At 35.3% G+C, this 15,825-nt stretch overlaps 1 long non-coding RNA gene across 1 annotated transcript; it reads right to left on the reverse strand.

Moving 5' to 3' along the window:
* Nucleotides 1-345: 345 nt before the first annotated feature.
* LOC127144279 (uncharacterized) lies at nucleotides 346-894 on the reverse strand. Its single transcript, XR_007815897.1, has 3 exons — nucleotides 871-894; nucleotides 731-786; nucleotides 346-499 (listed from the first exon to the last, which is right to left on the reverse strand). It is a non-coding gene; the product is annotated as an uncharacterized LOC127144279 (long non-coding RNA).
* Between the last annotated feature and the right edge of the window lie 14,931 nt (nucleotides 895-15,825).

Raw genomic sequence — 15,825 nt, forward strand, 5'->3', positions numbered from 1 at the left:
ATCTTTGAAGGTGTTATTGAAGGCCTTTAATGTCGGTTTATCTTTAATGTCGGTGGATAACCGACATTAAAGATGTCTTTAATTTTTTTTTAACCGACATTAAAGCTATCTTTAATGTCATTTTTTCAAATTTATTTTTATTAAATCCTTGCATTATTGTCCATTTTGTATGACACCAAATAGTTAAAAATGAAATCTTTTACTTGTACATATACAAAATGAAATCTTAATAATGTGTACATTTATATATAACTTGGCTCCAAATACAAAGAAATTATGAAGCTTAATTATTATACACTGATCATCCTTTGGAAAAAAAGAAAGAAAGAAAGAAAAAGAATATATTGAGAGAGCAGTAACTAAAATTGCAACTAATAGCAAACTAGAACGCTTCACAAATGACCATCTTCAAGATCTTGTCACAAAGATAAGGGTCTGGCTAATTGTACTCACTTGCAACCATTTCTTCTATTGCAGTCATTTGTTTAGTGATATCTCCCTGTAAAAGACATCAAGATGGTTGAATTGATAAGTAACAATGTTATGACCTAGTTATAATTGCAAGTCTCGCAACCGAAACCTACATAACTAAGTATCCATATCACAAACAAAACAAAAATGTAAAAAAACAGAAACCAACTTATTTAAGAGAAAAAAAGGTCGTTCAAAGCAAGCAAACCACATATCACAAAGGTTTTTTTTTTAATCTTCAAAAGAAAAAACACCACACCAGGGCCAGCGGTATTTCCTCCTTGCCATAACCTGACTGAAAAATATGGCAACAAACTAGAAACAACAGTGAACTTTGTGAATAAATAATAAATAAGGCATCCTGTTGGTTGTTACATGAAAAATATTTCCTACACCTACCTTTTAGATATACATACATCATATTCTCTGAGAATTGTGATGAAGAGCAATTCTACGACACCTTTATTGCTCCATCAAGAAAGCCAATGCCAAAGAGCCTTGAACAGGCAAGTTACAGTACAATGAACCAACAAAGCTAGAGATCACCTTGACCAAAAATGTTATGATCCCAACGATTATATTGAATCGTGTAAATCCCGACGCACATGCGACAAACATTTTTGACATATCTGCTTGTAAAGTCGAAATAGCAATGAAAATCGGGACAAACAACTCGGTAACGATTAAATCGAGCTTACCAACAGTAGAGATGATCAATGGAGAGCCATGAGGAATGATCAAACCCAATAAATAAGGACCAAAAATTGCTGGTTAACCGAATAAAACAGACACAACAGAACTCAACAAAACCAAAAAAATAACAGCTTGAATATTTGTGCTACTCACTGGCTTCTCTTTTGGAGTTCTTTTGATTATCCAAACAACTGTTGGCTTAAACAAAAAATAAAGCAAAAAAGCCTCAACAAAGAATCCACCTAAAGAGAAAAATCCACTTCTAGCATCAACTTGATAAACTCTTATGATGTTACTAATTATGATACTCACTTGGCTTAAGATGTCACCAACCAATCCTGCTGATAGTCCCAAATGGCCAATCTCTGAATTCAAAATTTTCAATTCACTTAGAACATTTTCAATGATAGGCAATGAGACCATGCTGTGTAAACTGATCGATAAAGCAACTTTGGGCATTTTCAATCCTAACATGAAGAGATACAGCATGTAACCAAAATATGTTAATACTGAAAGTGTGGGTTGGCTCTCTAGTGTGAAAAGTTTGTACCTCTTTCATCCCTTTGCTTCCATGAACAACCAATTATCAACCCAGCCTGCATTTTTCATTGTTTCACTAAATTACAGCGCTTGTTATGAAATCAACGTAAATAATAGAGAAATCAATACAAGATTTACATGTTCATTAATCACGGTCAGAGAGTTTACTATATATATATATATGCCAGAAATCCAAAAATATTGAAGTACTTGAAAAAAAGGTGCACAATGATACACATTTAACATTTAACATAGAGTAATGATACACAAACTTTAAGTTCATTTGTCATTGGGATAAAACATCGATTACTATTTCAAATATCAATAGTTTCAAACCTTAAACTCCAAAAATATTGAAGTACTTGAAAAAAAAAGGTGCACAATGTTATACTATTAATTATATTACACTTCATGGGCTTTGAACTAAACAATCAAAAGTCATAGAAACACAATTAAAAAGACCCCTTTAATTTCCGGAGAAAAAAGAGTATTTAAAACAAGAAAATGCATAGGAAATTAAATTAAATGAAATCCAAAAAAGAGGAAAATGCAAATTAATGATTAGAAAAATGAGTACTTACAATAATTTGAGAGGAAATCTTGGATACTCCAAAACCCTTGAGAAGAAATCTAAGGATTGCCAATGACAAACACAATAAAACCAGTTGTAATTCCAACCGAGGCAAATAACTATGTAAGCTCGTCTAATTATGAGATTCAAATCATTAAGAACCTGAACCACTTCCAGTAAACTCCCTCGCTTATTAGCAGTATCAACCTGAAAAATTTCACAACTCAATTCCAATTAGAAAAAACCCAAAACCCATCTTGAAAATAAGAATTGAAGTAGAAAAAAAAAAGACCTTAATCAGAGTAGCTTTTCTGCTGGAATCATTATCAATGGTAACCCTGGAAAACAAAACCCATTTAAGAAAAGAAACAGAGTAAACAAAACCCATAATGAAAATCGAAGATTAAAGAGAAAAAGAAACCTGGGAGGGTTCATACGATTGACGAGCTTCTTGAACTCGTCGTCGAGAGGGAGAGAAAGGGACCAACAATCCATAAGAAGAGAGTAACGGAACTATCGAAGAAGAAGAGAAAATAGAGAGCAATGATGATTCGACCCTAAACCCTAAAGTTGGATATGAATAGTTCATAAAATTATAAAAAACAAATCAATCAACCGCAACATTCCCATTGAACGAAATAGGGAAACAGAAACTCAAAGGAAGGAAACCCAATGAAAATCGAAAATCAAAATCGAAGATGAAGAATGGAAAATGTAAAATACGAATTTACCTCTACAGAAAGTGGATGAGCATGCCTTTGGATGAATATGGGAAGGATTCAGAAAAAGAAAAGAAGATGAGAAAAACAATGAGAAATCTGTGATCTTCCTCAATCACTTTCTCTCTGCCAAACCAACGCCAAGGATGCCGATTGACTTTTGAAGGAGAGAGGTTGAAGAAGGTTTCCAAAACTAACGCCAAATCACAATAGTGGCGACAAGCTCAATGGTGGCAGCGATTGTTATTCGGAGAAGGAACGGGCATCAGAGAAGAAAAAGTCGCCGAAGAAGAAATGGACGAATTCATTTGGAGAAGAAAAGGGATTGCGCGAGTAGGAGAGGGTCGAAAGAGTAAAGTAAGAGAGAGACTGTTATTTTTTCACAAAATAAAATTATTAAAAAAAAAATAAATGGACCTTTAATGTCGGTTTTCAAAATGGCGGACCTTTAATGTCGGTTTAAAACCGACATTAAAGCTTAGTCTTTAATGCCGGTGGAAAACCGACATTAAATATCCGCCTTTTCAAAACCGACATTAATGTTCATTTTCCATTTTTTCCAACCGACATTAAAGCCTATATTTGTTCTAGTGTATTTTGCTAACTTTTTCTTATTTCCTTATAACTCTGAGTTATGCATAATGCGTTATGTATCGTTGTGTTGTTATTATTGTTGATGTTTTTATTTGAAAAGAGAAAATGAATACTTCCTATGTGCTGATTGTGATGAATGCATGCAAACCATTAGCCTTATTTATATCAAATGAGGTTCTTATGCTGTGTACGGATAACGTGCATGGCATTGTGTGGATGGCCAATACAACAAGAAAGAAGTGAATCAGGAAACTTCTCAAAGACTATAGATGGAATGAATATCACAGTAGCTTAATCGCAAGTTACTGGCGAGAGTGAATCGCATACAGTAGGCTTGGCAATGGGAAGAATACATGATTTTGGTGGAAAGGAATAAGATGAGCTAATGTGAGATTTCTGTGATTTATGAAATGAGGAGTTAAAAGACGCGTTTAAGAAAGAAAATATTTTGTGCTTGACTTGTATTCCCAAAATAATTTTTCTAAAACCCTCACTCTCTAAGTATTTGACTTATGTATTTAAGTTTTCTTTCCTCGGGTTATCAGGCGTTGATACTGAATAAGAAGAGGTAAGATGGGTTGTGGCATGGGAAAGTTGATCGAATTATCCGTCTTCGGATGGTTTAAAGTTATTATATCCCAGGAGTACTGCAACACAGTTTTGTGCATGGACTGAGTCTTGTCTTGGAGATGGATTGTTAAGCGATCAAGAAGAATGATAAGAAAATGGTTATTATGCTCTTGAACACCTTAGTGCGAAGAGTAGCAATCCAGTGGGTGAAGAAAGGCTGGAGCTTAGAATTTAGATTTTATCTAAGTGGCTTGCAAGGAAGAGATGTATTTGTTAAGTGTTAAACCAAGTAATAAAATTATAGCGCATTTTATACATTTTTCCACTTTGTTAAATTTATATTCCTATGGTGCTTATCGCTACATTTTTTCACTTTGTTAAATTTATATTCCTATGGTGCTTATTGCTTATCATTTTCATTGGTGATCTCATGCCACTTCCCATCAAGAGTTCTATAATTTAAAGTGTAAGTGAGATTGGAATCTAGGTGTTAAACATGCAAAAAAAATTAAATTTCAACCGGAAAGAGGTGTCACAAGGGTTAAGCATGCATAAATAGATTAATTAGGTGAAATTCGAAAGAGTTGTAATTCCATTTCACTTTGGCAAATCAATTCAAACCAATTGGGAAAGGATTATCAAAGAGTTTATTTTATGTAGAGAGGTTGCCGGATGAAGAAGGGTTGAAGAGAGCATAATTTGAGCTTAAGGAAGAAGAAAATGTCAAGAAGAGATTAGGTAAATCTACAAATTGGGGGTCTTAGCTACTATCTATGAGTGACAAATTAATAAGTTCAAAGTTGATTTTGAAATGATTTCTAAACATGTTTCTTAAGCTTTATTCAAATATGTTTTTTATTATTCTTATTGTGAAATGAGATTGATTTAGTAAGCTAAATTTCTAAAGCATAAGTATAAGCTAAGCTAAGTTTCTGATATGTTATGGTAAACATGTTTGAAAGCAAAATTGTTTTACTTAGTTATGTTATGCCAAGAGATGTTACTTGAGTTTGAAATTATGTTTTTCTCACACCATTAGATTTATACATGTTTTAGACTATACCTATAATATTCTAAGATATAAAGCAACCCTTCAGGGGATATTGTCTGTGCACAGATGTTCCTGTGATGATGGTATTCGGTAGATACCTTAGATTCCACCACTGAAACATGTTAATGAGATAAGACCCACCAAAGCGTCTTAGATTCCATCTTATTATTTATAGCTATAACGAACAAGGGTACTACTGATACCTTAGATTTCGTCTCATAAATATCGTTTCATAAGATGGGGGCCCACAAGAGTGCCTCAGATTCTATCCTTGTAATTCTTGTGGTATAGCAACTAAAAAGGAAGTTTGAGTTAAACTATTGAGGTTGACATTTATTTATGATTTAAGTTTTAAAGGATTTATTATTTAAAGTATGTTTTATAAAACTGTCACTCACTGGGCTATTTAACTCACCATTTCCAAATGTCTTCCACTTTCCAGAAAGAGATTGTGATTTGAAAACCTGATTGTTTTCTCCATTATGCTGAGCTAGTTTGTTTTTAGGTTTTGTTCTTTTGGTTAGTACTTTAAGTAAACCCTATCATGAATATAACTTTAAGGTAAGACTAATCATGTTGTTAGCTTTTGTTGGGTTTAAAGTGTCGTCCGTACTTTTTGGCAATTAGCCTTAACTCGTTTTCAGAATTTATTTTTTGAAGTTTGTTTGATTTATGAATTATTATGTTGGTCTACTACTTAAGTTTCAAATTATTTAAGTTGTTTAGTATTCCAAAAGGTTCAGTAGTCAAGGTCGGCTAGTGTCGCTCAGAAGGGGAGAGATATCGGTTGACTTTCACATCGCCTCTCAAGTCGAGAGTAAGTTATCTGGGAGGGGGTTTGACATGAAGGCTCTACGAAGAAGGTAATCGCCAAGCCCAAGCCCATAAAAAATTCCTTAATCGTGCGTTCTATAGACTTGATTTAGAACGAGCTCATCGTGCATTGGGGCAAAGCCAAGATCAAATCCATATGCAAACGATTTAAGAAGGAGGGATGAAGAAGACATCTTCACGGACTTGAGCAATTTAAAACGTGTAGGAACGAGAGAAGGAGAAGAGATAGTGCACCATCCTATCTTAAGCTACAAGCACTTGAAGCATGGGAAAGGAAAAGTGTTAGTGGGTAAGGGGTTAACAGTTCAGTCGCCCATTTTTTAAGTTAAACTCGATGACGACGACAAGAAGGCCCTAGTCGCCTTGCCAAAGATGAGGAAGGAGAAGAGAGAAAAAGATGAAAGGATGAAAAAAGAACAAGAGAAAAAGGAGAAGAGGAGAAAGGAAGATGAAGAGTGAAGGAAGAGGGAAAGAGAAGACAAGGCAAAACACCGAGAAAGAGAGGTGAGGAGAGCAATAAAGGAGAGTGTAAGTGATGTAGTTTCTCATTTCCACCACAAATTTTCTAAAAATTTGAAAAACGTTGGAACGTTGGCAAAGGGCGAAGGAAAAGATGGTGGTCATCCAAGATGGCAGGAAAAGAAAATAGGAAAAGTATGAGGAGGCACTCGCAACAATAAGTGAGCAAGTCGAGAAATTGTCAGCCAAACATAAGGCCATATGGGAACAAGAGGTAGAATGCCTAGAATTATTGGCGGAAGAACTAGATAAAGAGTTATAGGCGATGAGCATACTTACAAGGAAGTTATTGCCTAAAGAACCGAGAATAGTGTGTAAAAATTGGATCCTAGAGAGCAAGCTCACTTTACCTTTATTTAAGTTCTAGGTGAGAGCTTAGAACAAAAAGAGGGAGGGAGGGAGGGAGGGAGGGAGAGAGAGAGAGGGAGGGAGGGAGGGAGGGAGAGAGAGAGAGAGGAAGAGAGAGAGAGAGAGAGAGAGAGAGAGAGAGAGAGTGAGAGAGGGAGAGAGAGAGGGGGAGGGAGGGAGGGAGGGGGAGAGAGAGAGAGAGAGAGAGAGAGAGAGAGAGAGAGAGAGAGAGAGAGAGAGAGAGAGAGAGAGAGAGAGAGAGGGGGGGGAGGGAGGGAGGGAGGGGGGAGAGAGAGAGAAAGAGAGAGAGAGAGGGAGGGAGAGGGAGAGAAAGGGAGCGGGAGGGAGAGGGAGGGAGAGGGAGAGGGAGGGAGAGAGAGGGAGAGAGAGGGAGAGGAGAGAGAGAGAGGGGGGGGGGGAGAGAGAGCGTGAGAGAGACAGAGAGAGAGACAGAGAGAGAGAGAGAGAGAGATTTCCCTCACCATTTCCCCCCATCACAAGCAAGAATCCTAGTTGAAGAGTATGAGAAATCATACTCTGATGCTCGATTCATTTCTTTGTATTCCATTTGGTATTTTTCCTATATTAAGTTGTATAACGTACTTTATGGTCGAGAGGCCTGAAGTTAGGTTTATAATATTGATTCATTTCTTTTACCACTCTTCCATTTCTCTTTTGCTACCCACTTTCAATGCATTTTTAATTAGTTTATGAACAATGTAATGTGTTATTGATATTAAAGAGTTTGGATGTAAGTCTTGTATGGCTAAACACTGAAAAGACAATTGAATTGATAGTAATTACCTAACAAGTGAGAACGCGTATTTAACTAAGCAAACAATGAGGAGATCGTAGTAATACAACCTCGTCGCCAAATTCATCCTTCGCATAACTTGCAGAGATGATAACGTGTGCGTCGAAAGAACTGAGAGGATGCTTGCCTTAAAATAGGATAAATTATTTGCAATGCATACAAACTAATTAGATACAAATAATAGCTTAAATTTAAGTATTTGGATCCCAAGAGGTGATCAAGTGTGGCGAAGGCGTCAAGATTTGCTTTGTATCACCTCAAAATGTTAATGTACAATATACTGAGATTAGTTAATTAAATATTCTTTCATGTCATGCCTGCTACAAGAGTTCTCAATTCGAGTTGCACCTTAGTGTCTATAACTAGGATAAAATTACTGTGCATAACTAATACCCTATAAAGCATACCGCATAGGATTAGCCACATAATAGATTGAATAGGAATGCTAATTCCTTGAGTTTAACCCTGAACTTATCAGAAAACTTCTCTCTTCGTTTACACTTGGGCGATAGAGAGGAAAACTTATACTACATGCATATCATTAGAAATTAGCAACGCATGGATAGGACATATGCATTTTATCGCATCTTCCTAGTGATTTAGTCGCCTATCACAATACATCTATGAATGATTATTATAATCACATCAAAAACAAGTTTTTGGCATCGTTACTAGGGAATTTTATGATTTTTTCCTTTTTGAATTTAATATGTGCGTAGATCTTGTGCAAAAGTTCTATTTAAGCTGAATAGCACATTTTAGCCAAAAAGTGTTCAAACAAGTTTATGAGTGAATATGAACAACCAGAATTCGAACTTTACCTTGAAATAGAGCGAACATTTCAGAGAAATAGACAATAAAGGCATAGGAGACAAAAAGCCAGCAAGAGGGATAATCAAAACAACCACTCCCTGCTAACTAAGCTTCTCAGGAACCCAACCCCACCTATTTGGCTCATGACTTGGATAGACCTATACGGTCCTACGCTTCACAAAACCTTTATGATTTAAACCTTGGTATTGCCTACCCTACATTCGTTGAGAATTTACATTTTGAAACAAAACCTGTTATGCTACAGATGATTCAAAATGTGGGGCAATTTGGCAGCCACCCATACGAAGTTTGTCATGAGCACATGCATAGTTTTTATTCTATTTGTGCCTTATTCCATATATCAGGCATTTTGCAGGATGAATTGCAATTCACTATTTTCCAATTAACATTAAGGGATGAGATAAAGTGACAGGAAAACTCCCTAGAACATGGGAAGATTTGATAGAGAAATTCATGAAGAAATTCTTTCCAACTATGGAAAATGCAAGAAGCTGGTAGGACTTGATATGCTCTTCGAACAAAGAGATAGAGAAAATCTGCATAACCCATGACACAGATTTAAACATATGGTGAAAGCATTCCCCTACAATGACATTTCTAAATGTGTCTTGATGGAGGTGCTTTATTTTGGGTTAAGCGAGGATACACAATAGACTGTTAATGCTATGTTTGTAGGATTGTCACGCTCCCTCCCAAACTACCTACTCTTGACCCAAGGGACGACGTGAGGTTAACTAATACACCATCTCTTACCTTGATGATACAGGCTAGGTCATGTCCATAAACATAAACTTATATCATAAAACACACCTAGCGAGTGACAAAGGACCATATTAACCATAGGGACAAAATCAAAGACTCACATCTTAAGTCAGTCTATAGAACCTAAAAACTTACGCTTGAATACCGATTGTAATGATCCAACTTTTGAAACTAAGCTGAGGTCAGTACTTTAAAATAAATGACAAATATAAAATTTCAAGGAAAGAGTAAAACCTGGTTCGTTATTAAATAAAATACAAAAATAATCGTTTGAAAATCATGGTTTGGATAAAACAGTAAAACACTATGAACACATACTCCTATTTAGGGCTCTAGCTAATTTTAAAGAAAATAAAAATAAATAAATAATCAACAAGTTCAAATAAAATGTTTAAAGTTAAGATACTGAAAACGAATAATGAAAAGCATAAGCAAAAATTTAGTTGCCATATAGCATATCACGGACCCTTCCTATCGCTCGCGAGCTTTCCATTTCATTTACCTTTGCTTAAAATATTAAATATAGAAAATAATGAGTATAAACATCTACTTAGTAAGGGACCTACTGCTATTCTACTAGGTGATATGTTAACTTCCTAATAGGAGGTGCCATAAAATATCGCGAACCCGAAGGAACACACATGATCTAGTGATCTCATAAGAACACTCATCAGTCTAGCGATCTCAAAGGAGCATGCAACATGCTGGGTCGTGAAATGATCCCGTCGGACCACAAATGAAACATGGCAAGCAACAGATTGGTGGTGTCACACACCATCCCAAAAGTCACTCCATACGACCAGATGAAGGTGTACCGCCTAGACATCCATCGCGTATCTCTCTATGAGATGACGTGCTGAACGCTTAGTAAGTGGAACAACTTCTTCCATTGTCTCTTATCATAAAGCTCTTCCATTGAGCCGTTGAGACCTTCACAAATCTCTACAGCACAAAACAACTCTTCAACTTAACTTTTTCGCCTAACTCTTATTACTTAATTCAACAACTTGTAGGGAATAACCACAAAGATATACAATGAAAAATTATCTACAACTCTTGACTTTACTCCGTCGCCTAGTACTTATAAATAACACAACTTAACTTTAATTCCCAGGTGACAAACTCAAGGAGATAACAACAAAATAGTAGAATAATTGAACCTCTTCTCTTTATTAATTTAACGCTTACAGAGTTCATGCATTACAAATTAAAACCCTTAAACTTTATTTTGCATAAAATAAAACTAAATTTGATCTTCACACCGTCCTTCTTCTTCACACCATCCTTCTTCTTCCTACCAAGGTGCTTCTTTTTGCACCAAAGTGTTCTTGAGTATAATACTCTGATCTCAGTTTTTTTTCCTATTTGTCATCTACAATCCAACTCAAGGACATCCTTCGAGGTCTCCTTTCTTTTTTTCGTCGCTAAAAGCTACTCTTTGGACGAGTACCTGGAGGTGTAAAAGTACAACTTTGTCCTTCGCCTCGGTCGCCCTGCCACCTCTCTTAGCGAACCGCATTTAAGGCTATCTCTTTCCTGACTCAGCTCTTTGGTTCTTTGGCTCCCTGGGTTAGGCCTCACCAATCTAGGTTATGCACTCGTTTGCCTTCTAAGCCAGGTCATCTGCTCTAAGAACCAATCCACTTCCCAAATAGCTCCTTAGACATATGATGAGATGTCGTGGCTCATATGTCATGTAAGACTACAAAGTAACTCTGTCTTTCCTCTTTAGTTTTATTTTATGCAAAATAAAGTTTAAGGGTTTTAATTTTAACTAGGCTACAACGCCTGAGAACCATCCTTCACTTGGCTTACTTTTCTTACATACAATCACAAAAGAATAATATCATATAATATCATCAATAACATAATACTTTCAAATAATCTACAATAGAATGCACATTTCCCATATTAGTCTTTAAACATGAACTATTTAGAAAAATTATTTGTAAAACATATCATTCTTTGGTAAAGATAAAAAAAGATTCTGTTTACAAAAGCTTACTCAAAATAAACATTTATTCATAATTTGTATCAGCTTAGAAAGCATTTAACCATAAATGTCAACTTAGGAATCATTCTGAAATGTTGTTTGTCATTCACAAAAATTTATACATTTATAAGTATCACTCACAAAAATACTTAGCATCAACTCCTTCCTTCTCTACTTTCGGATTCCTCTTCTTGTCTAGGGGTTCTGTTAACCGATCGTTCAACATTCGAGATTTCTCCTTGACATCTTTGTTTGAGAATCATAGCACTTCCAAACAACCTTTTTCCTTTGGCCTTTGGTGTGAGACATATACATAAAGTAAGAAGTTAAATTTTGGTTAAGTATGAAAAGTAGGCATTTTGGATGAAAGAATATGGAGAGGAGTTAATTTTTGAAAATGAAGCAAGACATGCAACACAAGAAGAGGTTGGCAATTGAGTTAGTTCACGATAAGGGTTATGCAACAAGATTTTTTAAGGTTAAGTATTAGTATGTGATTAAGGTTCTTCACAAGTTGACAGGCTAGGCGAGAAGGACTAAGAAAGTTTTCGTAGTTTTCCTAGGTTCTTCACCATGTAGGAGTTTAAGCTAAGCATGTTTAAGTAAAACATAAGATTCACACGTGTATCACTGAGAGTATGAGCTGGAAAACTAACAAGAGTTTAAAGATGACTAAGCTGATTTGAGATTAGTATGAATAAGAGTCTATAGTCAAATTTTTTAGTATTGTTACTCTACAATTATGAAGAGAAAATTTAAGTGTTGAAGTGACTATGCGATAAGAAGAAGAAGAGAAGCAATTGAAGTTCAAGTAACCAAGTATTGTGAGTGTTTTCCTTCAAATTATTTCTTATGATTAAAAGGTTTTCTTTAAAGTTTTGCTGATTTGAAATCATGAATTAATGCAAATGTGCACATAAAGAGTAAAGCCAGCCATGTATAAAAGATGTGTATGGTGAAATGAGACGGGACAATGCTTATAAGATTTGTATTGTGCTTCAGCTTCAGAAACAAGGAATAAATTAGGATATTCTCGGATGTTGTTGACAAAAAGGGCAACTTAGTAGTCTAAACGTGAGATGATCAATATTTGCGTAAAGAATGATTCATGACTAATGTATGTTTATGTGAAAGCCATGTTCAAGTGATTTCATGTGATTAATGATGTTTATGAAAGGTATTTTACGAAAAGGATTTCTTAAAACCTCACTAAGTATTTTGACTTATGTTTTAAAGTTTTACTTTTCAAGTTTTAGGCATTAAACCCAAAGTTAGGAAAGGGTGAAAGCTTGCTAGACGAGAAGAGCTGCCAGGCGTTTAGCTTTAAAGTTTGAGTGTTGTTTTACATATTCTTGTAAAATGTTGTAACCACCTAACTTAAGTAATAAAATTTTGTGTTTGATTACTTTTGATAGTACTAAGTTGTGTATTGCCTAAACTTTACTTTTAAGTTACAAGTTAAGTTAAGGAAAAGCTACTAGGCGATTAAACAAAGCTTAAGGACCTTAAGCTGATTTTCTTTGGTGTTTAATGTGTCAAAGATACTTCAAGTCATACCATTTCTCGCATGGCGAGAGGGGTTGCTTGTAAGGCGAGGGTGTGACAACTTGATCCCAGAGCATGATTTTGGGAAACTTGGTGCTTTGAAGTGTATTTTGGATGAACCAAGTGTTTAAGTTATTTTGTAGGCAATAGTAGAAGTTATGCCACCAAGGAGAGTAAGAGTTAAATCAAGGACAACGACTGAGCCCACAATGGACCCACAAGCACATTCGGTGAACCCAAATGTGAGAAGAGAGCAAGAAGAGGCAATATATGATAGATTGCTCAATGGTTAATTGATGTTATGACACAACAACTAGAGAAGAAATTTTGAATAGAGAGATTAAAGGTGTTATGAGCTACTGAGTTCATTGGAACGACTAAACCAACGGAAGCTGAGAAATGGATAAATACATTGGAGAAGCGTTTTAGAGTTATGCAATATCCAGAAGAAAGAAAAGTAGACTTAGCAGTATTTTTATTACAAGAAGACACAGAAAATTGATGGATTGTAGAGGAAAATAGGTGAGGAAGGGTTGATTGGGAAGACTTCAAGGAGATTTTCAATAGTAAGTATATCTCTGGGACTTATAGAGATGAATTTCTCCATTTGGAACAAGGAAAATTCATTGTTACATGTTGAATATGAGAAGAAATTCACAAAATTTGTCAAGTATGCACCGATGGTAATCGCCTAAAAAACCGAAAGATGTAGGCGATTTGTGAATGGATTAAGAGAAGAAATCAGAACTCCAGTTGTGCCAATCACAGTAAGATGTTATTATTAGGAGTTGGTAGGCGTAGCTCTACGAGTAAAAAAAGAGTTTAAACATAAAGAGACCAAGTTCTAGGTTAAGTAGAGATGAAGAAAGAGAGAGTATAGGGACTTCTAAGAGATCCAAAACTATGATATGTCAAGGGTCGCGTTGGAATGGCAAATCAGAAACCAAAGTGTAATGATTGTGCTAGAAGACATGCTGGAACTTGTAGGCTACAAGAGCATTACTTATTACCAATGTGGCAAGAAGGGGCATTACAAGAGTGAGTGTCAAAGTAAGTTTGGAGAAGACAAAGAAAGATCAACTTAAACAGGGATGACATCTCACTCAATTCAATAGTCTACGCGAAGAGGCTATATAGTAGATAAGGATAACAGGGTTGTAGATGTAGAGTTTAGAGGAAAGTAAGATAAGAGAGTAATGCAAAGGTTAAGTCTATTATTTTGTTGTATGTAATTTTGAAGTACCATGTAAGATTCTAATTCCAAAAGCTAAGTAATGAAATTAGAGTTTATAGAAGTTTTGGAGTAATTCTTTGTTATCTAAATTTCGAGGATGAAATTTCTAAAAGAGGGGAAGAGTTGTGAGACTTGTACCTAAATTAAGAGGTTAAATTTTGGTTAAGTATGAAAAGTAGGCATTTTGGATGAAAGAATGTGGAGAGAAGTTAATTTTTTTCATGAATCAAGACAACGCAAGAAGAGGTTGGCAATTGAGTTAGTTTGTGAGAAGGGTTAAGCGACAAGATTTTTGAAGGGTAAGTGTTAATATGCGATTAAGGTTCTTCACAAGTTGACAGACTAGGCAAGAAGGAGTAAGAAAGTTTCCCAAAAATTTTCTAAGTTTACTTAATGGGACACGTGTAGGAGTTTAAGGTAAATATGTTTAAGTTAAACATAAGATTCACACGTGTACCACTAAGAGTAGAAGTTGGAAAACTGACAAGAGTTTAAAGATGACTAAGCTGATTTGGGATTAGTATAAATAGGAGCCTTCACCAGATTGTTGAGTATTGTTACTCTGGAATTCTGAAGCAAAAATTTAAGTGTTGAAGTGCTGTTAAAGTGACTATGCGAGAAAAAGAAGAAGAGAAGTAGTTGAAGTTTAAGTAACCAAGTGTTGTGAGTGTTTTCTTTAAAGTATTTCTTATGTTTAAAATGTTTTTTTAAACTCTTGCTAATTTGAAATGATGAATCAATACAAATATTTCCCAAAGAAATTTATACGAAAAGTTCATGCTATGTTTTAAATGGTATTCAAACCATTAGTCTTCTTCCTATTAATGATCTAACTATTATATGCACATAAAGAGTAAAGGCAGCCATGTATAAAAGATCTACATGGTGAAATGAGATGTAACAATGCATAAAAGATGTGTATTGCGCTTTTGTCTGAGCAACAAGGAATGAATCAAGATATTCTTGAATGTTGTTGATGAAAAAGCTATCAAAATAGTCTAAACGCGAGATGATGAATTTTTGCATTGAGAATGATTCAGGTTCTTAGCGAAAGGAGTGATTCTTGACTAATGTCTGTTTATGTGAAAGATATGTTTAAGCGATGTGATTAATGATGTTTATGAAAGGTATTTCATGAAAAATGATTTCTTAAAACCTCATTGAGTCTTTTGACTTATGTTTTAAAGTTTTACTTTCTAGGTGTCAAGCTTAAGGCTAAAGTAAGGAAGGGTGAAAGTTTGCTAGGCAAGAAGAGTTGTCAAACGTTTAGCTTTAAAGTTTAAGAGTTGTTTTATGTATTCTTGAAATGTGTTGTAATAAAAGTTTGAGTTTTATTACTTTTGACCGTGTTAAGTTTTTATATCACCTAAGGTTTATTTTTAAGTTATAAGTTAAGTCAAGGAAAAGTTCTACTAGGCGATTAAGTTAAGCTTAACGATCTCAAGCTAAGTTTCTTTGGCATTTAACGCGTTAAAGATACTCCAAATCATACCACGTCTTGCATGGTGAGTTGGGTTGCATGTGGGGTGGGGTGTGACATTTGGTTTTATTTATAATGATTTTCCATACTCAATGGTCACTTCCACGCTTTACATGTGTTGTCTTACTACTTTGTCCCATCATGCAGTCAACCCAAACTCGACACATAGGCTGACCATAAGTGGCAATTGGACATTTCCTTAAGATGCACACCTTATCTCCTTGAGATGCCGAACTCTTTAATCGTTTGACCC

This window comes from Cucumis melo, chromosome 12 (assembly GCF_025177605.1).
Source record: "Cucumis melo cultivar AY chromosome 12, USDA_Cmelo_AY_1.0, whole genome shotgun sequence".
Lineage (NCBI taxonomy): Eukaryota > Viridiplantae > Streptophyta > Magnoliopsida > Cucurbitales > Cucurbitaceae > Cucumis > Cucumis melo.